At 39.6% G+C, this 25,804-nt stretch overlaps 1 protein-coding gene across 3 annotated transcripts in view; it reads left to right on the forward strand.

The window, feature by feature from the left end:
• The first annotated feature begins 4,651 nt into the window (after window positions 1-4,651).
• The window catches only part of SPC25 (SPC25 component of NDC80 kinetochore complex), a 450,334-nt gene continuing 429,181 nt past the window's right edge, over window positions 4,652-25,804 (forward strand). Inside the window, exon 1 of one of the 3 annotated variants that reach the window (XM_044075589.1) lies at window positions 4,652-4,731. The gene's annotated coding sequence lies outside the window, so the exon portion shown is untranslated. Of the gene's footprint in view, window positions 4,732-4,806; window positions 5,134-25,804 lie in introns of those variants that run through there. The other 2 variants (XM_044075588.1, XM_044075587.1) reach the window with 2 other exon arrangements.

The following is a 25,804-nucleotide window of genomic DNA, read 5'->3' on the forward strand; positions in this document are numbered from 1 at the left end:
GCTTATCATTTTTTATTGCATGCAACAAAGGCAATTTATTCTTCAAGGGTAACAGGCACTTTATTTGTAGATTAAACAATGACATATAAAGCAGCAACCTCTTTATTAGTTACAAATTTCTTTAATGTGGATTTTACTACTTCAGAGATTGTGAATATTTTTTACTGATACTGGTGGACTATAGAAGGTTAAGTAGACTTTTTATGATGGAAATGTTCTGAATTGGGCAGCTTTGTCAGTGGTGTATGCATTTTGTTTCATTGTTTACTGGAAAAATGTTCAAAACAATAATTTTAAAATGCCCTCTAACAACTGTACTGTATTGTACAAGGAATATAATGTAATACAGTCAGGAAGGTGTATCAAGGAGCATGTGTATGTTATGTTCGAGGGGCCTATGATTTTGAAGACAGCCCAGAGTTAATATTTATATGCCACTGGCAAAATGTATTTTCTTTGAATGTGGGTTTCAATGCTGTTTCAATGCATGTGAGTTTCAAGGGCAGAGAAGTTTTAATGTTAGTCTATTTTCATTGTGAGACTGCATTGCTTTGTTTAACAGATATGTATTAGGGTTTGTGCTGTAAAATGCAAAATAAACTTTCAAATGAAATCCTAAATCATTGCAGAAGTAAAGCAGTATGCACATTACAGTGTTTATGGTAAATGGGGCAAAATAACCAAGGAATGGGACATTGGAATGGCTGCAGGGGGAGGCTCCATTTGACCATGATTTTGTGAGGGGGGGGTAGCGAACTCAGACAGCCCCGATTTGAACTATACCTCTCAGTTGTCCATATCTTTGCAGAATGAATAGATATTTGCTTCTTATTTTTGGTTTGTTCCTCACAAAATTTGTGGTTTTCTAGCAAATCATTTAGAAATGAAGTCACTAAATGACACATAGTTTCAGACGTCATAACCTTCAGAAAAATGCATGCTAATGCAAGACTGTCTTAAGTTTATACAAGAGCAATTTTTAGTAGTGTTTGTATGTTCCCCCAATATATTTGGCCTTGTCCAGATTTCCTGCATTAAGAGGTTGAGAGGTATGTGCAAATCACTGTAGATTAGGAATATCCAAACCTCTCAATTGTCCCCAATTTTGGCTCAAAATGTTGCTCTCCCCTAATAATCCCTCCTCCAAAATGGCAATTTTGGAAGAAAATGTGGAGGGTTTACAATTGTATATAACTAATGATCAGAGTTATAGATTACTTTTATTTCAGAAATGCATGTAGATGCTCTTATTTTGTTAGCTGCTCAAGTTAACAATGTTAATACTAAAAAGGTGTCCCTTTTTGACAGGTATTTTTGCATCACATTTTGGTCCGTTTTCATAAACTTGTGGTTTTCTGGCAAATTAGTGGCAAGTCATTAAAGATTGAAGTTAAAAATAATGGCAGACATTTGAGTTTCAGATTTTATACCCTTCAGAAAATACGTACTAATGCAAGATCTACTACTGTTCTATTATCTAAGTTAATAAGAGCAATATTTAAAAATTGGCCTTATTTTTGGGCCTGTGTTCTATGTATGGCTTTGTCCAGATTTCTTGCTCTGAAGTTGAGAGGTATGAGTGTTACAGCCATCACTGTCAGCCAGAGACATTTCAAATTATGACATACTTATTGCACCCCACCCTCCATTGTAGTGGCTCTGGATGTGTCCAAGGAAGGCAAGGAGCAGTTATGCAGTGTAAGTGTGCAGAGCATCCCCCCATCCAAGGTAGATCACAAATACGACCATGGCTTTTCATCTCTCCTTGATTTTGCAGAATGTTCTGGTTTTCTATCAGATTTTTATACTGTTGATTTATGCTTCTTATTATTCAGGAACTGCATGCTGTCACAGTGCCCTGTTGCTCTGTTTAAGTAGCCATGGTTTAATGAACATCAGGTAAGCTTGTCGGAGATTGTACGATGCAAGTAAGCTTTAGTAAGCATATTGTTAAAGAATTACCAGCATTGAAAGCCTTTTCGTTGTTGTCATGCAGAGAATATTTACATAACTAGATAATGTATAAGCCTTGGGTATTGAAATGCATATGACAGTATTTGTAATAAAAGGACAGGATTACAGTATTTTCAGAAGCTCATTACATTTTATTGGAGACCAGTGTCTTATAGCAGTGTCTCTGTGTTAGTACACTTAGTTGGGTGGCTTTAATGGTATATGGTAAATAAGCATTGCTACCTTACTTAAAAGCCAAGCCCTGCAACAACTAGGTAAGCTCCACACTGAAGTCAAAACACAATAGCTCTGGTGGGTAAATGTACTCTGTAGTAATCAAAAAAGGCAAATGTTTGAAATAACTACAGCTTATGTGCAAACACAATAGGTAGTGATGAAACAATGCTCTGCTAAAATGCTTTAATGCTCCACATTGCTGAGCTGCAGATCAGTTATTATCACTGGCTACCAGGATTTCACCCACTTCAGATCAAGCACGGTGCCGTTCAGTGCAACCTTCCCAGAACTAATTCAAGTCTGACCAGAATTATTTTGTGTGTGTGTGTGAGGAGGTAGCATACCCTCAGCTGTCCAGGTTTTGCAGAATGTCCAGATTTTGCCCCATATTCCTCCTAAAAAGGATTGAAGTTGCTAAATAATGAGACATTTCAGTTTTAGATGTCATATCGTTTAGAAAATGCATGCTAACACGAATCCTGTTACTCTTGCAATTTTCTAAGTTTATGAGAGCCATATTTATAATCTGTCCCTATTTATTTTAGGTTTTGTCCAGATTTCTTGCACTAAGGTTGAGGCCTTGAGGGGTATGGTATGTTTGTGAGGGAGAGAGAAAGTGAAATGCCCAAGTTAGAGTTAGCAGGTGGAATTTATTTTCAAGTGCATTTTCAAGGAACTGAGTTTTAAGGGAAGTGAAGTTTACTGCTGCTCATGCCAAGTCTATTTACAATGTGCAACTGTTTTGTTTAGCAAGTGGTATCTCTATTGTGGTATAAAGTTTTAAAGCTATGTTAGTAGCACCACAAGTAGAATACTTGCATCTTAATGTAGAGGCTTGAGGTTCTATTCCTACAGCATGTATATTTGTATGCTGCAGTCCTGAGGATGTCCTCCTTTGGATGAGATGCCTAATAACTATGAACCTGTTTTTCAGCTTGCCATCCATTTTCTATTGCAATATACCAGCTTACCATTTTTTTAATTTAACATAGGCAATTTTTTTCTTTGACGGCAGCAGGCACTGAATTTGTAGATGAAACAGTGAAATATACAGTTGTTTTCTAGCAACAACATCTTCATTAGTTTCATATATCTTTAATGTGGAATTATGCAGATTACTTTTACTTCAGCAGAGACACTCAAACAAGTGTTGCTGTATAATACAAGGGATATAATTCAATTATACATTATAATTAATACAATCCGGTAAATCAAAACTTTTGCATTGCCCTAACAGTGTGCAAGGAGCCTATTGCTTGAAAACAGTTCAAAGGTAAATAACCTGCCACTGGCCAGATGCATTTTCTTTGAATGTGGGTTTCAACGCTGTTTCATTGAATGTGAGTTTCAAAAGAAGAGAAGCTTTATTGCCAAGTCTGTTTTCATTGTAAGACTATTGCTTTGTTTAGGTTTAGTAAATGTCTGTGTTTGGGCTATAATGTTTGAAATAAAAGTTGTAAATTAAATCCAACTGCCTGTAATCATTGTAGAACTAAAGCATAAAACAGTATGCACACAGATTTGAACAGTGTCTACGGCAAATGGGGAGAAATAGCCAAGTAATGGGACACTGGAATGGCTGTGTGGGCGGGGCTTGGGTGGGCGTAGGCGGGGCTGTTGGCAGGGGGCGGGGAGAGCTATGTGGGTGGGGCTCTGGGTTTGCACCCCCCCCCCCTGCAAAAAATCCTGCGGGCTGCCTTGGTAATCACTGTAGAAATAAAACAGAAAAGTACACACGCTGACAAAATACGTAAGCACGGATTTTTTTAGCGTATATTTTCTCGAGAGAGCAAGTAGACACTAGACTACAGAATATCCCACTTACCTTTTCAGGTATTTGGGGGCTACTTCAGAGTGAAAAAAGTCACCAGAATGGTAACTTAAATAAAGACCAGAGCTACACTCATTTTTGGGTATTCACTTACTTAAAACTGTAAAAGTATCTGGGAATTTTTAAGAAGAAAATAAAGTGCATCACTTTGTGATCATATATAACAGTTAATTGCGGTACTGTTAGTTTCACAAGTACACTTTACAAACGATAATGGACAACTCTAGCGCTGACGTTTTTTTAACTGTCTCAGCACCCGCAAGATGGCACGATGTTTTGCCTTATTGTAATCAGACTGTTTACACTATACCAGATTAATTGTGGACGATATATTATTGCTTAAATGTCTCAGTTCTGCACAGTTTAGGACGCAGCATATTTAACTCGTTAATGTTTCGGCAGAACGCTGTAGAAGAATAAATAACGGTCCTTAAGTATTATCGCATTTCGTTTTGGAATCTGGCTGCGATAAACGTAAATACAGTAATTTGATACTGGACTGGCTGCGTGGAGGGAGAGGAGTGGCCCAAAGGCAACGTAAGCCTGCCGCCACTTTTTTGTTTATAAAAAGCACTGGTTAACAATCGTGGACAGTTGAGAAGTGTGTTGTACGTTTCTTTTCATGCGCCAGACACTGCTAAGCCCAATGCGTACAAAAGCTTTCATCTCCTTAAAAACGTCCAGATTCTTCAGGCAATACATTAAATCAGGTTGACAAAGAAACATTAACCCTTCATCACATCCTTAGTATATTTTTTACCGCACGGTTGTTGATAGTTTGCTTTAACTTCCTTGTATGACCGATTGCATACTGGGTAAATCGTCACTTATATGCGTCGCATATAATACCGTTTTCAAAACTAACGCGGTAGTGAAGGGTGTTCCTACTTTTTTCTTAGAGGTATTATTTATTTGTTTTAAAGTAGATTAGTTTAGTTTTAAAACATTTCCAGATTAGATGTTTAATGGCATTCCTGCTCCGTGCTAGGAATTGCATTATGAGAAGAAAGGATTTTAATTATTTATGGTAAACAGAGAACCGAGGTTTTTTGTAACTTAGCTATTTGCTCGGTCCTAGCTGGATATATATTTTTGACGCGAACAGTCAAAAAGTAAGTGCTTACATTTCAGATTTCTCGGTTATATGGGGATAATGTTGCATTCCGAAATCTGTATTTATTTCCCTGTATATATTTTCTTTACTGATTGTTGTGGGCTGGAAGTACACTAATATATGTCTTTTATTTCAGTTATGAAGAACTTGCACATATTAGTGAGTGGTGTAGAGCGACAGTTTGTTGTATTACTCTTCATTTTTTTTCTTTTTTTAAGTATGTATGAATGCACTTTGTAACGAGAATCAGTTTACTCACAAGTGATATTTAGATGTTAACGATGCAGTGTATACGTCAGTTGCGTATATTTTTCCATGTTAATGTCTGTGTTTGTTAGGTTCAATTGATTTTGCTATGGCAGTACGTTTGTCAATTTGGCATTGCCTAAAACAGGCACCTTGGGGGAAGATAGAGTTTTTAGCCAGTATTCAAAAGCCTAAGGTTGGCAGGTGCAGAGCATCCTTGGCAAATCAACATGGTCTGTTAACAGTGTCCTCCCAAGCTGACTAATCTTAGATCCCCTTGGAATGACATCAGAAAGACAGCCAAAAGACTACTAATCATCTTTTGCTCATATCATGGCATCATCCTTGGTGATGGTATTAAGCTGCTCAGTGCTAGGCTAATGCCAGTCTGAGAGCTCCATAATGTCGCTGTTCATATCGTCCAGGGAGGTGTGTCTGAGGTCTGATGGGATCATATTGGTATCTGTGGTGTAATGACTTGAGTGCATGTGTGATTTGGTTGATCCTAGCTCCAGATAACCGAAAAATGCAACTGGTTTCCTTGTGTTTGGCTAATGTTACTAAAAGACAAAATGCCTGTTTTACTATAGATCGTATACATTTTTATATTATTTCCAGCAATCCCAGCCATTTATTAAGACATGATTTAATTTCAGACCCCAACCTAGCTGTATCCTTTATTAATAAGGGTTACAGAAGCCACATTGGTGAGGTAATTAAGACTGCTTATCCAGTCTTCCAGATTGCACTTAAAAAAAGCAGTCATGGAGCTGCTATTTGTAATTTCTAAAGGAAGTCTATTTCGTAAAAGTCTTTGAAAGATATCTATTCTGCCAACAAGTCCTGTTTATGTTTCGGTGGAGGCTTATATCTCTTGAGAAGGTGTTTAAGGTATTATTATATTGTGTAAAAGGTTACAAAGGATCAGATCTTAAGGCAGAGATTTCCTCTCAGTAGTTTGCAGGAAATGAGTGAGAATGCAGGCTGAAATCACTATCACTCTGCTCGGTATCGTACAGATTGCTCAGAGGTGGTCTTTGTCTCGCCTACAAGGCAATATCTGACCCTGCCCTTCTAGAGATGCTCCATATCTGTAAGTCTAACTCCTTTTGCATTACCTGCTCAAAAGACCTAAGTTAATATGCAACATCAACAAAACCTGCTGGAGAAACAGGTTTGTCTCCCAGGGGCTGCCCCATCTCTGAAATATACTTCCCATTCATGTCAGAGTATACCTCTCTGACCCTCTTCAAGCGCAACCTTGATGAGTGGGTGGGAAATTGCAAATTTGTCCTAGGGGTTCCACCTGTGTCTTTCATTGACAGGGGTGACAGGTGCTGACCGAAGTTTCTTTTTTGGGGATAAACTCTTGGCTAGGCTTGTAAGGGCCCCAGGGCCATTAACAAGGTAACCTCCTATGATCCTGTAAGGAGGATTGTCCTTTATTTTCCTTTGGTAAGGAAGTGCTATAGTCTATTGAGCTGGGTCATATGCCCAGCAAAGTACGTAACAAAGGGTGTATTATATTCTTTTATTGGTCTGATAAGGGAGAAGTGGAAGGAGGCAATGATTCCCTTGAATCTAGTCTGGCTATTGTAAAAAGATTCCCTTACAGTGGTCACATGTTGATCAAAGGATAGTTTATAACCAATGAAGATGTTCAACTCCCTAATAACCAAATCTGTTTTTAGGGGATTGTCACCTGTGTGATAGAAGCAAGAGTTTTCCCAAGTTTGCCAAAGGACACAAGTCCGCCACAGACCTTTGGTGACTGCTGTAACATCAAATAGGTAATTACCATAGAGGAGTGGTCCCAGGACAGATCCCTGGGGAACACTAACAGAGTGGGCTCTGCTGATGAGCAGTTTGCCAACCAGTGGGTGCCAAAGAGTTTACTTACTTACTTATTTTATCTGAAGAAGTCAACCTATTTAGGTTGACGAAAAGCGCTTTATGGTACTTGTTGTTTTACGCTATTTTCGTGTGGTTTTACCTGTTATAGCAGTTGCAGTCGGAACTTATTAAACTTCAAGATTTTTTATTCAACAAGAAGTGGTTTTTTGGCCAGAAGCTTCCTACTTTTTGGTTCCTTGGTCTGTGGTAATTTTATTTTGGTTTAAAGAGTTTACATTTAATTTGACGCATCAGTGATGTCAGCATGAGAATAGTGTTGAAGGCTTTGGCTAAATGCAGATGTGCTCCTAACATACAAAGCTATGTCAAACCCAGAGCTGTTGGACATGCTCCACTTAAAGAAATCCCAATCCCTCCGAGCTACATGCTCTAGGGACCTAAACCTTGTCACCACAATAAACAGAACATGCTAGAGGGATAGATTCCTGTCCAGACTACCTATCTATGTCAAACGGAGCTCCTCATTAGCACTTCTTGATTGGATGAGAAATAGGAATTTCACCCCAGGGATCACTTCTGTGGCTCTGCTTGACAGGGGCACAGGAAAATAATTTTCTTGGGTGGCGAAAGCCAGGGTACCTTTTTGGCTAGGGTTATATAGCCCCTAGGGCTAATAGCCTAGTACCTACCTATGAACCTGATTTACCAGAGTGTAATGCCTTGGTGACTTGTTAAAATGTCCAACAAGTTCAAGAGGTAGTATCTGCCTTTAACAAACCGAGCTTGGTTCAGGTGCAGGTTTTGAAGACCACCTATATCTTTGTTTGAGATCCATAATGATACACTGTTGCCTTGTAGATAAGTCTAGTGTGTCTGATAGGTCTGCTGTTGCTCAAGTCTGTCTTGGGATCCACTTTTGCAGAGTGGAATGACTGCAGCAGATAAGCAGAAACCTAGTGGCAAGGCTGAGACTGAATAGACTAACCAGGCAGTACTTGGCACTGACAAGAAGACAATTTGGCACATTGTCTGGGGCCATGGAGCTTGTGTTCCTAAGTTTTCAAGAGAGAGCTTAGGACCTGCGCCAAGGTGATTTGTGGGGGGTGGTATAGGTAAGCTAAAATGGTGTAGGCAGTTCAGCAGAGATCGGGAATGGCAATTGAAATGAATTTGTCCACTAATATGTGATGTTTTGTATTGGGCAAGCAAAATCCCAGAACCATGAGTCTAAAAATGTCTGTTTTATTAGCTAGTTAAAAACTTTCCCAGTTGCTCACTGCTCCTCCAGGTTTCCAATAACAGAGTAACAAAGTAAAGCATGGATGCACTTGTATACTAATGTGTAACTCCATTCAATTAAACAATCGAGCAAATAATTTCTAAAAGTAATAGCAAACAAATCTTAGAAAAATAAAACTCTAACAAAATATGACAAATTAAAACATAATTTAAAGCATGTATTTGGTTCCTGTTCCTGACATAGCTGAAGAATGATTTGTGGTCATCCTTGTCATGGGTGATGTTTCACAATGTTGTATTTGCTGTGGGAGGATTTGATATGGATAATTTTGAGCTCTTCCTTAGCTGACTGGGTGAGTTTTGTTTTTATTTGAGTTTTCTCCTGTTATATAATTTCTTGATACTGGGGGTTCCACCATATGGGTTTGGTTTTTAAATTTATCACCATATTTATGTTTTGTGGGGACCAAGGTCATAATATTTACTTGGAGGTGAGTGTAAAATTCATCTGTAAAAAATTACATGTGAAGCAGGGTCATCTAGGTGTGGAGTGTGTTTGAATTTCATCAGGTCATCTGTTATTTTGAGTACATTTGCCCTAGAATTGTCTCTGGAGATGGAGGGGTTTTGAGGTGACTCCGTTCTCACACCTACAGCACTGCACTATGATTAGATTTGACTATTGACCAGTGTTTGGCAGCTGTGGTCTCCGAGCATGGGGGCTGTATTTTTGAGAACCAGATCAGTGGGATTTTGACTAGTTGGTCCAAGAAGTTTGCATTAATGCAATCTGGGAATCACTGTGCACACTTTATTGTGGATATGTAGGTTCCCCAGTTAATGGAGAGAGAGAGAATGTTGGGCACCTAAGAGGGCAATGTTTAAGGCTATGATGGAGGGACATCAGTTTAAGATGCATCTCGTGGTCTGCCAGTATAATAGAGGTGGTAGGGTTTATTGTGGATATGTAGGTTCCCCAGTTAATGGAGAGAGAGAGAGAATGTTGGGCACCTAAGAGGGCAATGTTTAAGACTATGATGGAGGGACATCAGTTTAAGATGTATTTCATGGTCTGCCAGTATAATAGAGGTGGTAGGGTAGTTGATTACTATGTGGTACTGAATTTTATGTATTGTAAGAGTGAAGAGTGGAGGAGTGCCTATTCATTGTTTTGCATTGATTTCTTAGACATACTGATACACCCCAACTAATTACAATGTCCAATTCGGTTTTGTGTCTAAGGGAGTGGTAGTGCAGGGTTTTAATGCCTAAGGGGGTGCTTTTACTGTTCTGAAACCATGTTTCAGTAACTGTGGGTATATCAATATTTTCAAGGATAGGAATGCCTTTAAGGAATCCACTTTTTGTTTAGGTTTCTAGCATCAAGTACTGCTACTTGTACATGATTTTGATTGAAATGTGCATCACTTTGATACCAACTAAACAATGCCTGCCAGTGGAGTTTCACTTTCATATGACCACCGTTTCCTCCTTCATTTTGCACATTAATTTGAGGAAAATTTGCTCTTGCCACTTACTATTTTTTTGAGTGGATCAAGGCAATATAAAATACTTGTAAAATTTGTTAAGCCATGAAGGAATTTGCTTTAAACAAGGCTTTATTCCTGCTTGCATTCTGGTAAAAGTTAAGACCATCTGTCCTTTTTACGGTATTTCATAGCACTCTGGCTGATATCATTTCAAATCTAAAATAATTTTAATTTAGTAGACTAACAGGATGAGAGGTTTTTTTTTGGTTCAAACATTGGTTGTGTGCCAACATATGCATTTTTGTCACTTCTAGGAATTTCATGTAATGTGTTGTGTCATTATGAAGAATAGTCACACTAGCCTCAAAGTTTCTTTTATTATTATGAGATGTAAGGCAGCACTGAGAACGTATATGGTGAATGTGATTTGCTGCATCATGGTATAGTGGATTAATCGGTCAAAATCTTGCTACCTTTAGATCATTAGAGAAGAACCTGCTTAAAGACAATCCTTGGGATTCATTAATGCCTACACTGTGTACACTGTTCAGAGTCAACATATAACACAAGCATAACTCGCACATTTTTCCTCATAATTTAGTGTTCCTACTGATTTTCTTACTGCTTTAAATACAGAGGGGAATTCATAAATGTTATCACAAAGTGTAGACTACGTGTACACTTAGTGTAATCTTTCTGAGGGACTAGAAAGCACAAAAACATGGTAGGGATGTTCTTGATACTATCTTTCCAAATTAAGGAGCTTAACCATCCTTTGAAGCCTGTGGTGGAATTGCATGCAAGTGCATAAATTAGTTCTGGAAGGAATATCTTACCTATATTTGAAAGCCAGAGAGGTGGTTCTATGGGTGAACTGTAACAAAGTTCATATCCAGAAACTTTAAGTTATCAGAGATTTAAAATATCTAAATATTTGATATGTCTTGTCGAAAAAAGGACTCAACCTTCACTTTCAATGGCATTTGTTGATGCTCCATTAGTAAAACTCATCTCACTATTTGTAAGCTTAGCCTTTAACCCTGAAAGTTTAGCAAAATTAAAGTGTGTTCAGCAGCAGGAACTGACTTCCAGTGATATGATATCAGAATAAGGTAGTCAGCCTTGGTGCACTTGCAGTCCCAACCTTTTAATAGAAGGAGAACTTCTTTGCAGACTATGATTGCCTACAGTAGTGAAGAGCAATACAAGACTGAGGGCATTGTTGCCTTGTGCCATTTTCTGCTAGCTGAAATCCGTAGGTTGGTCATGCATGGTACTGAGCTTTTTTAACACATTCTTTAAGAAATCTATGATTTTCCAAAGTAAATATTCAACAGAATCTGTGACTTTTTCAAAGTTTATTGCATCTCCTAAGCAAGTAGATGTAGTTAAAACAAACTAGATATAAGGCAGGATTCATTAACATTGTGCCTCATGGAAAAGAGCTGATGCACACACAATAGCATTGCTTGGACATCATTCACAGTGTATCATAAACAAAATCTACACAGTGGCTAAGACCTTATATGAAGGGTCTTACCCACTTTGTATTTGTAGTGCTCCATGGATGCAGCAGACTTGCAAATGAACCACCCCCCCCCCAAAAAAAAAAATCATAAGGGGTTCAGGGATGTAACTGCATACAGGCCAGCCTCAGTTGCATAACTGAGAGGATAAAGACAAGAACTGTGCATCTACAGCTGGTGTAGTGCATTTGACCATACCAATCCCCCTTCCCTGCTATTGTGTTGCTAAGCCTGTAGAGCTGATAAGCAACATTACTGCTTAGCTAAAAGAAAAAAATATAGCATTCCTGTGGTGCAGCCAAACCTACTACCACAAATTCACTTGTCCCATGGGATTTTACCGAGCATAAGATTCCCTCATTATCATAAAATGGTAATGGCTTTTAGCTCTACTGTTATGCGTAATAACAGTAGAGCTAATATACTGAATGATGCATTTGGTCTTGTCTGATTTCAGAAGCCTAAAGTAGGCCAGACCTGGTTCTGTGAATTATGATGATGATTCATGGTAGAACCAGAAGCACTATTTTGATGCATAGTGCATCATCTATGAAGGTTGTATGCAATTCAGGTATCTTTTTTTTGTGAACTCTTGGCCATTATGGGGTCCAAGGCAATAAACTTAGGTTGTGTGCTAAACATTAGTATGAATAATGCATTTATGCAACTGTTCACTGTTTTTATGATTAGCGTTGCCTATCCAGAAGGGACTTAACGTAGTCCGCACTTGATCTGCTTCCTATAAAGCTTGCTTTTGTCTTTATGAACAGTGTTGAGATTTAAAAGTTTTATTTACTTACTTATTTTTTGGGGGGAAGGATGTTGATAATACAGTTTTTGTTTTTGAAGATATTAATGAAACTGGCCTGTATCGAGTTTGTATATTTCAAAACACTTGCTGGATTGGGCTAAGACAGTTGCAGTTGATTAGAGCAAATATTGAACCATATTAAATATGTCCCAAAAAGTACTTTTATATTTAAAAGAATAAATATCTTTAAATGCAAAAAATATAAATCTTTGAAATGCAAAAAATATAAATCTTTGAGTAATCTATCACAGTGACTGATTCGATAACAATTTGTCCTGTCGGTAAGAAACTGCCTGGAGATTATGATCCAGCTAAAGACATAAGTGATTACAAGAAATGGCCTGTGCATAATATTTCAACAAAGAGCAAGCCACCCTTTGGTAAAGTCCTACTTGAATAAAATCAAGTGGAGTGACTTTATATTCTCAGGAACTTGGAGAATTTCCCAAGTTCTCAGATTTACTTTACTGCCCCGTAATTTTATTTAACATTTTTTGACAGGGAAAGTCTGACTAGGACAGAACCTATTTTCAGCAGAGGCCTGAGGAGAAATGTTCCAGATGCATGTCGTTGAAAAGTGGGAGAAAACAGGAGCACCCGGGGGAAACCCACGTGAACGCAGTGAGGACATGGCATACTCCACATAGAAGGGACCCCAGTCGAGAATCAAACTGAAGAACCTCTTGCTGTGAGGTGACATTAAACTGCTGCACCACTGCACTGCCCTCGGGTATAATGCCTGCCCAAGAAATGACCCCATCACCAAGAGCCATGTGAGCAAGCCCTTTGAAAGCAGTTTGTTGTACAATATTTTGATATACCTAGGCGGCATCTATTTTATCAGCTGGGTTAGGAATGTGTTTAGTGTGTCTTTTGCAATGAGCATTGCAAATCGTTCCTTCCAGTAAAGCAGCTATATGTTGAATCGTTGGAATAACATGACCAATATAACAACCGGGTAAGCTTTAGTATTACATTTAAGAAACTCATCTCATAATGCTACTATGTCCTGCCCTCCATCCCCATTATAAGTGTTCCAAGTCATATTGCAAGTACCAATTATGACAAAAAGTGTTCCATTTTTGCAATAGCAAATGTCCTTTGACTATGACCGCTAGTTAAAGCATCATTACAGTAAAGGGGATAGAAACATGTTTACTCTTACTTTGAGCAAGAAAAATAAGGGGAAATGTTCTATGAAGCTCAAAATCAGTCAGGTGGTGAAGGAATGAACAGAATACCCTCCATAATGTGCAGTAGAAATATGCACACAAGCCCATCAGTATGCAAGGTAAAGTACAGTTTTGTACCTACCATAAATGTAGATGTTCGAGTGTCTTCACTGCTGCAGTCATTACACTTGGGTTATCCTGCCGTCAGGCGGTCCCGCAGTCAGCCAGAGTTCCAAGTCTTGGTCCGGCGTTGGTTGCTGTCGCTTCTTCTCTGACGTCAGTGCGCCAGGGGTATATAAGATGCAGCCGACGCCATTTTCTTCAGTTTTTCTTGCCCCAGATGTCAGGTGCCCCCAAATAGGTAGGCAATACATATTGCTAATGAAACATACAATAAAGGTAAAAACAAAACCTTCAGTTACCAGCAAATGCACCACATAGGTAGTATACGGTTGAAAGGTATAGATAAGTCCCAGCTAAGAAAGAGGGGATGGCCGGTGGGTAACCTGAAGTGCAGCAGTGAAGACACTCTAACATCTACATTTATGGTAGGTACAAAACTGTACTATGTTCATCGTGTTTCACTGCTGCAGTCATTACACTTGGGTTGAATCCCAAAGCTGAGTTAGGGTGGCTGGTTCTATAGAGGATTTGTGGTGGCTATGAGGCCCTGCAGCACTGCAGTGGCAAAGCCAGCTCTGGATTTAGAATAGAGGCAAGTGATGATGCTTTGTAAAGGTGTGCACTGAACTCAAGTTACAGCTTCCAAGATATCTTTGGTAGGTACTCCTCTAAGGTAGGCAGTTGAAGTAGCTTTTGCCCTGGTGGAATGTGGCCTAATGTTACTAGGCACAGGTTTCCCATGCTGTGTGTAGCAGAACCGAATACAGTGTCCTATCCACTTTGAAATGGTCTGCTTTGAAATAGCCTTCCCCTGTGATCCTGCAGCATATGCTCCAAACAATTGCTCAGTTTTTCTGAAAGCTTTTGTTTTGTCCAAGTAACATAATTGTCTGTGTATGTCCAAGGAATGCAGAAGTCTCTCCCCTTTATTCTGGGGATTTGGATAAAAAGTTGGCAAGTGAATAGTTTGGTTAAGAGCCACACTGGATACCACCTTAGGCATAAATGAAGGGGTTGTTCTTAAAGAAACCCTGTCTTGGTGAAAAATGATGAAAGGCTCCACTGCCATTAGTGCCTGTAACTCTGAGACTCTTTGTGTTGAGGTTATTGCCAGAAGCAGAGCAGTTTTCCATGAGACATATTTTAATTCTGCTGAATTGGCTGGCTCAAAAGGAGGTAAAGTTAGTTTTTCCAAGACAAAATTGAGGTTCCACGTTGGTGTTGGTGCTCTCCGGGGCGGTCTTATGTTTTTATCCCCTCTGAGGTATTGTTAGCAATGGATGAGAGAAAATAGGAGGATCTGTGTTGTAATGAGCCGAGATGGCAGAGGCATGGATCTTAATGGATGAAAAGGATAGTCCTTTGTTCAGCATCTCAGTTAAGTATTGTAATATCTGAGGAATATTTGGGACAAGGGGGTCAAAGCTTTGAGCCTGTTTCCAGGCATAGAATCTCTTCCACTTTTCTGAATAAGATTTCCTGGTGCTAGGCCTTCTGGCCTCCAAAATGACATCCATAACAGCTTTAGAGAGAGGTGTTGTCTGCTTGACTAATGAATCTGCCATGCAGCCAGGTTTAAGGTTTTGAGCTGACTGTGCAGGATCTGATTGTTTTGTTGAGTCAGAAGGTGCGGAGTTTGAGGTAAAATCCATGGTGGGCCTTGAGCTAAGTTCTTTAAGATTGGGTACCAGTGCTGGCGTGGCCAGTCTGGGGCAATCAGGATCATCTGTGGTTTTTCTTGTCTGTCTTTTAGGAGTACCTGTGAAAGCAGAGGCAGTGGTGGGAACGTACGTGTGTGTGTGTGTGTGTGTGTGTGTGTGTGTGTGTGTGTGTGTGTGTGTGTGTGTGTGTGTGTGTGTGTGTGTGTGTGTGGTGTACGTGTGTGTGTGTGTGTGTGTGTGTGTGTGTGTGTACGTGTGTGTGTGGTGTACGCGTGTGTGTGTGTGTGTGTACGTGTGTGTGTACGCGTGTACGTGTGTATGGCGTAATGCGTGTGTGTGTACGCTGCGTGTGTGTGTGTGTGTGTGTGTGTGTGTGTGTGTGTGTGTGTGTGTGTGTGTGCGTCTCACCCGGTGCGTGTGTGTGTGTGTGCGTCTCACCCGGTGCGTGTGTGTGTGTGTGTGCGTGTGTGTGTGTGTGTGTGTGTGTGCGTGTGTGTGTGTGCGTGTGTGTGTGCGTGTGTGTGTGTGTGTGTATGCGTGCGTGTGCACGCGTGTGCACGCGTGCGTGCGTGTGCGTATGCGTATGCGTGCGGCGTGTATGCGTCTTGACACGCGTGTCGTAGCAGTACATGTGCGTGCGTGTGTGCGATACCGTGTGTGTGTGCGTATATATATATATATATATATAAATATAATATCCTCATCATCCCCTTTTTCCCATTTACATGGGGTCGGGGTATCGTATTAACTGTTGCTACCTCTCTCGATTCGGTGCCACTCTCCTGCCTTCTTCAACACTCATGCCTGACTGTCGAAGATCTTTTTACACAATCCATCCACCTCTTTGCTGGCCGCCCTCGCTTCCTCTTACCTTCTAACTGTCAGTCCCAAATCTCCCTCACCAGATTGTCTTCTGCTTTTCTACACGTGTGCCCATACCATCGTAATCTGTTTTCTTTGATCTTTTCTGCAATTGGAGCTACTTTGGCTTCTGCTCTTATGTCCTCATTTCTGTCCCGCAGTGTGCATCCTACCACCTTTCTCAGGCACTTCATTTCCATCACTTCTAGCTTCTTCAACTGTTCTGCCTTTACTGCCCAGGTTTCTGTACCATACAGTAACACTGGTCGCACCACTGTCTTGTACACCTTACTTTTCAGCTTCTTTGGCATTCTTCTGTCATATACTACACCTGATACTCTATGCCAGTTGGCTGCAGCCCCTCTGATTCTAGCTTTGACCTCTTCATTCAGACTACCTTTCTCCTCAAACACCCCTCTATGCCAGTTGGCTGCAGCCCCTCTGATTCTAGCTTTGACCTCTTCATTCAGACTACCTTTCTCCTCAAACACCCCTCCCAGATACTTGAAGCTGTTTACCTGTTCCACTATCTTCCCATATATCTCTATTCTCAGCTTCTTCTGATTTCCCCAATCTGCTGCCATTACCACTGTCTTATCTGTGCTTAGTTTCATCCCATGTGCCTTCAGATTTGCATTCCATTCTCCTATCCTTTGCTGAAGTTCTAGATCAGAGTCTGCCTGTACTGAAACATCGTCTGCATACAGCAGCGTTGTTGCTCTGACTCCTCCAACCTGTTTGCTGATGTAGTCCATTACCAGTATTAACAGCAGTGGGCTCAGAGCTGGACCCTGGTGTACACCCACTCCCACTGGGAACCCCTCAGTGAGGCCAAACATTGTTCGTACTTGAGTCGCTCGGTCCTTGTACATAGCCTGTACTAATTCTACCAATGTTTCTGGGACTTCAAACCACCGCAGTACTGCCCAGGTCCGCTTTCTTGGGACCTTGTCATATGCTTTCTCCAAGTCTAGGAAAGCCCAGTTTGACTGTCTCCACTTCAGTTTCTTCTCAAGTATCTGTCTCAATGCAAACATCGGGTCAATTGTGCTGCATCCTGATCTGAATCCGAACTGTTCATCTCCCATCTTATATTCTACTATTCTGCGTATCCCTTGAAATATAATATATATATATATATATATATATATATATATATATATATATATATATATATACACACACACATATACATACATGTGTGTCTGTGTGTGTATGTATGTATGTGTGTGTGTATATATATATATATATATATATATATATATATATATATATATATATATATGTGTGTGTATGTTGTGTGTGTGTATGTTGTGTGTGTGTATGTTGTGTGTGTGTATGTTGTGTGTGTGTTGTGTTGTGTGTGTGTGTGTGTGTGTGTGTGTGTGTGTGTGTGTGTGTGTGTGTGTGTGTGTGTGTGTGTGTGTGTGTGTGTGTGTTGTGTGTGTGTGTGTGTGTGTGTGTGTGTGTGTATGTGTGTGTGTGTGTGTGTGTGTGTGTGTGTGTGTTGTGTCTACGTGTGTGTGTGTGTGTGTGTGTTGTGTGTGTGTGTGTTGTGTGTGTGTGTATGTGTGTGTTGTGTGTGTGTGTGTGTGTGTGTGTGTGTGTGTGTGTGTGTGTGTGTGTGTGTGTGTGTTGTGTGTGTGTGTGTTGCTACTCCCTGTATCTGTTGATAAAATTCCCCATTAAAATATTTAAAATTATTTTTCAATATTAATTCCTTTAACCAAATGCTTAATTTTTCGTTCTGTGTTTAGTGTCTTTTCGTTCTGTGTTTAGTGTCTTGTCCGCATAGACTATCTCTTCTAATAATTCCATCCCATCCTGATAGGGTATGGAGGAAAATAAGTCTATAATATCTATGGTAATAAAAATAAGATTGTCGTGATATAATTCCATCAGAAATTTCAGGAATCTCTTAATATAGTTTTTCTGCTTAACCATACATTTTTTTAATTTCTTATCTACGTACTTGGCTAAGGCATAAGTCTTAGATCCTTCTGCAGATACAGTTGGTCACATTTATGTATCTTTGGTATACCAAATACTGTGGGTGTTCTTTGTTTATCCACCTTCAGATTCATAAAAGTATTATAATCAATAAGTTCTTCAGATAACATATCATTTATACTCATATATTTTCCTGTAAGCTATATTGATCTCATTTAATGAGACATTGGAATATCTTGTTTCATCCCCTAATATTGTGTTCATCTTACTTTCATATATTATGTTATCCATAAGGACCACACAACCCCCTCTTTATCTGGTTTTATTACTCTATTATTCCTATTGTCATTAATTTCATACATTAATTCTCTCTTTCTTACTTAAATTAAACCTATATCCAACTTTCACCTGTTCTTTTCTTACTTCTTTTTCCACCAATTTTTCCAGATTTCAACTGGGGGTGTAAGGGTGGATTATAAACACTCTTCCGTTTTAATTCTGTATTTGTGTCTACCTTTTTCTCTGGAAACAAAATACTAAAATTAACTCTTCTCAAAAAAAACATTTTTATATCCAATAAACTTCTAGTAATGTCACCTTTTTTATATGTGATGAATTTCAATCCCTTAGAAAACGGCCCAAAATGCTTCTTTTCTATAATTAAGTTACTAAAGTTATATATAGAGTAATTATTGTATGTATTTTTAATTCCATCTACCAAAATGTCATTGTTGTGAAATGTAGTGGGGTGGGTATTCATTAGAATCTCCCCCTCCTTCTTCTTCTCCCCCCCTCTCTGAAAATGTATCTGTTGTGGCCCCTGTTTATTAATCGACCTCTCGGATCTACGTAAAGGTGGGTAGGCCTGGTCATAATCCTGGTCCTCCTCCCCATAAAAGTGTCTTTCATTCCTATCCTTCTATACCATAGGTTGCTCAAACTTTTGCCTAATTTCATTATTTTGTTTAAAATACTTCTGTGGAGGTTTGGGATAACTACTGTTACTATCATATTCTCTGATATCCCTCTCCAATTTATTTTTCTGAGTACCAATTCTTCACCTTTATCATCTATATCCTTTCTAATGGCAAAATATTTATCTTTCTCTTCCTTAATAGTGAACATTAAATCTTCCTTAATATGCTGGTGTAATTCTTCTATGTCCTTTTGAATTGAGTCTTGACACCTTACATTCTCTCTAGTAATCAATTTCAAGACGTCCAAACCACACTTAAAAACCTCTATAAGTTCATTATAAAATACAGAACCCATAATGACATTATTCGGAAATTTATACACACAAAGCCCTTTAGGGACTATTTTCCTAGAGATGCACTCTTTTTTTTAAATATTCATTTTCAATGTCCAGTGTCCTGTACTTCTACATTAGTTTAGAAAGTTTATCCAGTTTAACCTTATAGGAATCCTCAAAAACATTGTTTTTGTTACTATTATTATCAACTTTAAAAAGATATTTAGTCCGTAGCCAGTCTTTAGTTTCCTTGAAAATCTTTGGTTTAACAGTACCTGTAACCATAGCTCTTTCGTCCGTTGCTTTTTGTCCTGGTTCAAGGCTCCTGCCCAAACACTATTATCACCAACTTTCAATACATTTGGGGTGGAAGCAGCATTAAAAGTTCCACTATTTGCTTCACCAGAGTCGCCAACGTCTTCCAATACGCTCATAAGCTCCCTTTGCCTTCCATTACCAGCCTCTCTTTGTGATGATAACCTTTCGGTTCCTGGATTATGACGCTGAGCTAGGTTACCACACATCACCAAGGATTGGCTAAGTGGGGTCAATAGATCAACTTCTTCGATTGGCCTAATTCGTCCTGCCCCCTCTGTTCAGGAACTGGCTACGTCTCCATCTCCGTTCCACTCTAACCACGAATAAACCAAAGTAGTGGATAAACTGCACGAATCAACCAATAAATCCAGAAAGTGCTAAAACAAAGCGTGGAGAAAAACTCAGATTTATAAATTTATTAAAGGACCACTACAGGAAAATAATTCAAAAATATATATTTTTTCACTTTTCCTTAAGTTTGGCTCTTTGCAAACCTGTATGTACCACAATGAAGTAGTAAATACTAATTTTATTCTGTTTGTACCCCTGACTGCCCTCCTGGGGGCAGACATCCTGATGAGATTTAGTTCTGTTCTAAAAGAAAATCTAGCCCATAAAAAAGCCACGTTTTGGGTTTTAAAGCTGTCTGCTATGTTATTCCTTAAAGGGGGAAAAACAGTGTGTAAACCCCATAAAGATTTCACTCCGGGTGCTTTTAAAATTTTTTCTCTATTTTAAATTTTAAAAAAGCTTAAAATAGTCCGGAGATTCTTTTTTGGCTTTAATTTAACCCTGTTTCTTTAGTTACCCCCCATTACCATTGTGGAAAGTAAAGCCCGAAGTTCGTTTCGTGCTTTTGCCACTCGATTTTTTGCTGCTCCCGGGTCCAGAAATGCCCTTTTTTACCCACATTTTAAAAGCACCAAAAAACATTTAAAAAATTTTTTTTTAATTTAAAAAGGGTTTTATTTCTTTTACAAATGCCTGTAAATGATTACCCATTTTTCCCTGGTTGGGTAGGGAAAAAATTTAAAAAAAAAAAACCAAAATTGTTGCTTTGCCTTACAAAACAGCCCCATTTTCCCCTTACAATTATGGTTTTTTTTTTTTTCTTGTACAGCATTGGCTATTTCGGGAAAAAAAAACCCCCCTTTTTCTTGGTCCCTACCCAATGTTGTAACATAATTTAGCAAGCAATATGTCCATTGCAAGCTTCAAACGTTTAACAAACCAAATTTTAAACTTTTAAAATAGAAAAAGAGCCCAACAGTTTTTTTTAACACTCCATTTTTTATGTCCTTAACTTTTCATTTTATCACATGGAATAACTTCTTCGGGGAAATAAAGGGAAAAAACCTTTTTTCATCTAAAACAAATGTGATAAAGAAATTAAATTAAAAAAAAACATCAATTTTTTTCCCCCAAGTCAAACCACTGTTCCAGCCCAAAGGGGGTTAAAAATCAATATCTGGAAAAGGGTCCGGGGTTTTTCCCTTGAACCCTAAACCCTAAAAAGTTAAATGAAAGGTTTTAAAAAAAGCAACCCAAAGATTTTAAACTTTTAACAAGCACATTAAAAATATTTTCCCCGTTTTTTTAAACCTGTTCATTTAAAGGGGTTTAACAAAAGAATTTTAAAAATAAAGGGAACCCCTTTTTATTTTAAAGCTTCTCCTTTTAAAACCCATTTATATCATAAAAAGGGTTTCCTCCTTGCCCTCTGATGTACTGAAAGGGCATATCAAAAGCAGTCCAAATGGGAAAAGGGCAGCAAATTATAAATGCCATTTTTTGGTAATTTTTTTCTTTTAACAATTTATTTATTTAACCCACCTGTGTTAAATTGGGATTTAAAGGGGTTTTTTTTCCCACCCCCCCCAACAATAAACACAGCATTATTTCCGGCTTTTTGGTTCAGAAAACAAAAGGGTAAAAAAAATTTGGGGTGGAAACTCTTTTCCGGGAAAATAATTTACAAATTTCCCCGGGCCAAAATCAAAAAAAACAAAAATTTTAAATTTTTAAAAAAGGAAATCTGTAGATAAACACCTTTAATGCTTCCCCTAAACAACCATTTTTGGAAGCACATGTAACAATCTTTTTTAGAATCGGGACCTTAAAACCAGGTAGCATGACACCAATGCCCTCCCCATCCCATTTTAAAATTCACTTTCAAAAAATGTGGGGTTGGGGTCCTTTGAACCCCAACAAGTTAAGGGGTTTAAAAATTTTTAAAAAAATTTATGGAGGGTAAAAGGACCAAAATAACTTTTAAAAAACGGGACAAATTTTAAACCCCAAGACCTTCCCTGTTAAAAATCCCCCACTACCAAAATTTGAAAACTTTCCCCATATTTGGGAAATTCTTTGGGCCCATTTTTAAAATCATTTAATTGTTTCCAAATATGGAAACCCCCGCGATTATCTGCGCAGAAAACACGTCCAGGGGAGTTTAAAAATTTAAAGGGGTTTCCTTTTGGTGCACTCTTTTTAACACCAATGTTTTAAAAAACAAGGGAAAAACCTGGCCTTTAAACTACCCCTAGACACCAGTCACAAGAAATTCGCTTCTGGATTTAAACACCTTTGAATAGGTTGTGCTCATTTAAATCCAATCACGTATTCATGTTAAATTTCCATTTACAAAGGAAAAAATTTTTTAAAATTAATAGATACTTTAGGGCACCCATTCCCCACAAACATTCCCCAACTTAAACTTCCATCTGGTAAATTGCATTCGGCACCATTTACATTGGCAACCCTTTATACCTCATGTTTTCATCTAACTTGTTAGTCTGCCGATGACCTCCCAGAGTAGATGTTTCCCAGTTAGGCAATTAAAACCTCAATTTAAAAACTCCAAGATCACTCCTTCCGCTCCAAATCAACCCATAAACCTTAAATTCCACTGGACAAATCTTTATATTTAAAGGGCTTTTTATCTGTTCACTCTCTTAATCCAAACCCGCCAAAATATACGCACGTGCCCTCCCCCCGGGCCAAAACTTTCCTTTTACCTTTAACCATTGTTCAGCCCAATACTACATCCATCCTAAAGTGCCTCGCATCACTCAGAAAAAACTCCTCGTTTCACTTCACCTCTTCACCCTAAATTCCCATCATGCTTTTTGCCCCCTTTTGCACCCCACTACACCCCATCTTCCCCTCCATATCCCCCTCCAAACATCCTGCACACAATTTCATCCTGCTTCACTCATTCGGCCACCCCAACATTTCCTCATACACCTCCTGCACACTCTCCCAACTTTGCTCCCATTTCAACTTTAAACTCCTCACTCCTCACAAGACTCCTCACCCGACTCGACTCCCAATTCCAAAATCCCAACTTGCACTAGCATGCTCAAAAATCGCACCCCCCTCTGCTCCTACAACTCTTTTTTTACTTTTCCTCACTCACCCTCCTCCTCACCCCCCAACTCTTTTGGCCCCTTGCCTCACTTGTTTTGGTTTCTCGCTCAGCTTGCCTCCGCTCCCAATGTAAATTCCCTGCCTCCTGTTCCCCTTGCTACCTCACTCCAGCATCCTCGCTACCCTACAGAAACCTGCATCAACCCCTAAAATTTGGCCCCACTTAAAACCTGCTTCCGCTCCCCTGCGCCCTGGCTCCCTGAAACACTCCCCCCCTCCCTCGCCCTGCAGCCAAGCACCTAACCCTCCCCCTTTTCCCCTTCCTCGTCACCTCGCCCCCCATCCTTCAAACTCGTTTAACAAACCTTGCACACCTCCCCAAACCCACACTCAGACACCTCATTACGCCACGCAAAACACAAACGACACACGAACGTCCACTCGCTCGCACACACTCGCTATATATATATATATATATATATATATACACACACACACATTCACAAAGGCAGACTTGCAAGCTAACATTAATTTCACACAATTCCCCCAACTTGTCTTAAAATAGTGTCTTAAAATAGTGATGTACAACTTGGGTGCAATCACTGTTCCGATGCCTCAAGTTCAGTGCAGCTACATTCAGTTGAAGCAAGCACAGTGCAATATCCCCACTGTTTACCTAACTGGGCTGCCAATGCCCCAACTAGTCTTCATCAGTCTTGTTTTGTATCACAGAATGCTACAGATAACCACAATGTGTCATTCATCTCGATTTACTTTTCTCACCTCTCCACAAAGCGATGAAGAAACAGCTATGGGTGACCCTAGATGCTCTTGATGTCTACTTTAGATGCCCACTATGTGCTGAAGCAAGCCAACTGAATACATTCTAGATGCTGCACCCAAAAGTTAAGTGCCAGTCCATCTCAGACCCAGTTCTCCCATAAACCCATACGCTTCCTAAATGCATCTTGTATGGGACCTGGCAATATTCCTGGCTGTGCTCTTTATCGACTACAGAGTGAACTGGTACCTCACCTGTGTGCCTTGTTCAATCACAGTCTTACCTCAGGCTTTGTCCCTACCGAATGTCACACTTCTATAGTCATCCCTCTATACAACGGAGGAGCAACTTCAGACCCTGGGAAATATTTCCCCATTAGCCTGACAAGTCTTATAAGCAGAGCTATGGAACGAATCATCATGGACCTAATAAACAAGGATATAGTGAATCTCCAAACTATGGATCCCACACAGTTTAGTTTTGTGAAGGTTAGGTTATGCCTGCTCAACTCGGTCAACTTCTTGATTCAGTCAGCAGAGCTGTGGATGAAGGCAAGGTGGTTCCATACAATCTACCTTGTTCTGGCCAAGGCCTTTGATAACATTCCCCAGTCAGGAATCCTAGAAAAACTCACTAACCTATGCATCAACCCCCATATTAGTAGTTGTGTTGCAAACTGGTTCACATGTACAGTCAAACTGTGACAGTAGCTGACTCCCAAGTCAGACTGCCGACCAGTCATGAGTGTAGTCCCACAGGGATTGGTCTTGGGTTCTCTCTGGTTTGGTATCTACTTCTCAGAAGTCTGGTCCAACATGAAGGTACTCTGGCTGACAAATTGCACAGATGATTGTACGTTGGGAGCCATTATTAACTCCCCAAATGATGTTAACATCCTACAGACAGGCCTCACTGAGACCGACGACTGGTGTCAGAACCACGGCCTTAAGTTCAATGCCAATAAATGTGTTGTCATTCCCTTTGGGAAAAACCCAGTTCACATTAACTACCACAATGATGGTAGTCCACTGAACACAGAAGGCATTATAGCAGATCTGCGAACATAGGTTGACAGCAATCTCTCCTTTGGCCACCACACTGCCACTGTGGTCAAAGTCCTTCTTATGTGGCACATCTCATTACTAAGGGTTTTGCATCCAGGAAGAAAGAGGTCATGGTTTCCCTCTACTCTTCCCTCATTAGGCCAGTAATTGAGTAAATGCCCCATTTGGCATGTACATCACTAGACACCTGCAGCAACTGGAGAGGCCACAAAAGTACCTCACAAAAAGAGTATCCTAGGCCTTAAACACTTGTCCTTTATGGGCACACTTAAGTCCAAATATTCTCTGTCTCATATCTCCTACTTAGAGGTGATCTCGGCTTGCCTTACAAAGCCATATCTGACCCAGCCATGTTAGAAATGCTACATCAATAGAGTTCGCAATCCATCCACACCACACACTCCAGAGTCCTCAACCTCATTTACCACAATCAACAGAATGGGCTGACGGGACAGGTTCATAACCCAGAGACTGCCCATGCTATGGAACACACTTCCCATACATGTCAAACGGAACACCTCACTGGCCCTCTTCAAGAGAATTCTTGATGAGTCAATGGTGAAATAGAAAATTCACCTAGGGGATCACTCCAGTCACTCTAATCGACAGATGCACTGGAAACTAAGGTCATGTGGCACGATGATATGCTAATTCTATGGGCTAGGGTTGTGTAGGCTCCAGGGCCGTTAGCCTAGTACACATCTATGAAACTATGAACATATAAACATTACTAACCCTGCAAAATGCTGATATCTGTGCAGTTACAGAATCCTGGTTTAAAGCTGCGCAGAGCACCCCAGCCTTACCTAGTTACCCATCCTATCATACTTTGAGACCACAAACTCTGGGCAGTAAACCCACAGGAGGTGGATTTTCAATATACATTAAATGCATACACACCTCCAGGCTGGCTAAAGAGTATGACACACACGAGACATTCCAGGTGCAGTTA

Source organism: Protopterus annectens, chromosome 6.part1, assembly GCF_019279795.1.
Source record: "Protopterus annectens isolate FY-2018-M chromosome 6.part1, PAN1.0, whole genome shotgun sequence".
NCBI classification, from domain to species: domain Eukaryota; kingdom Metazoa; phylum Chordata; order Ceratodontiformes; family Protopteridae; genus Protopterus; species Protopterus annectens.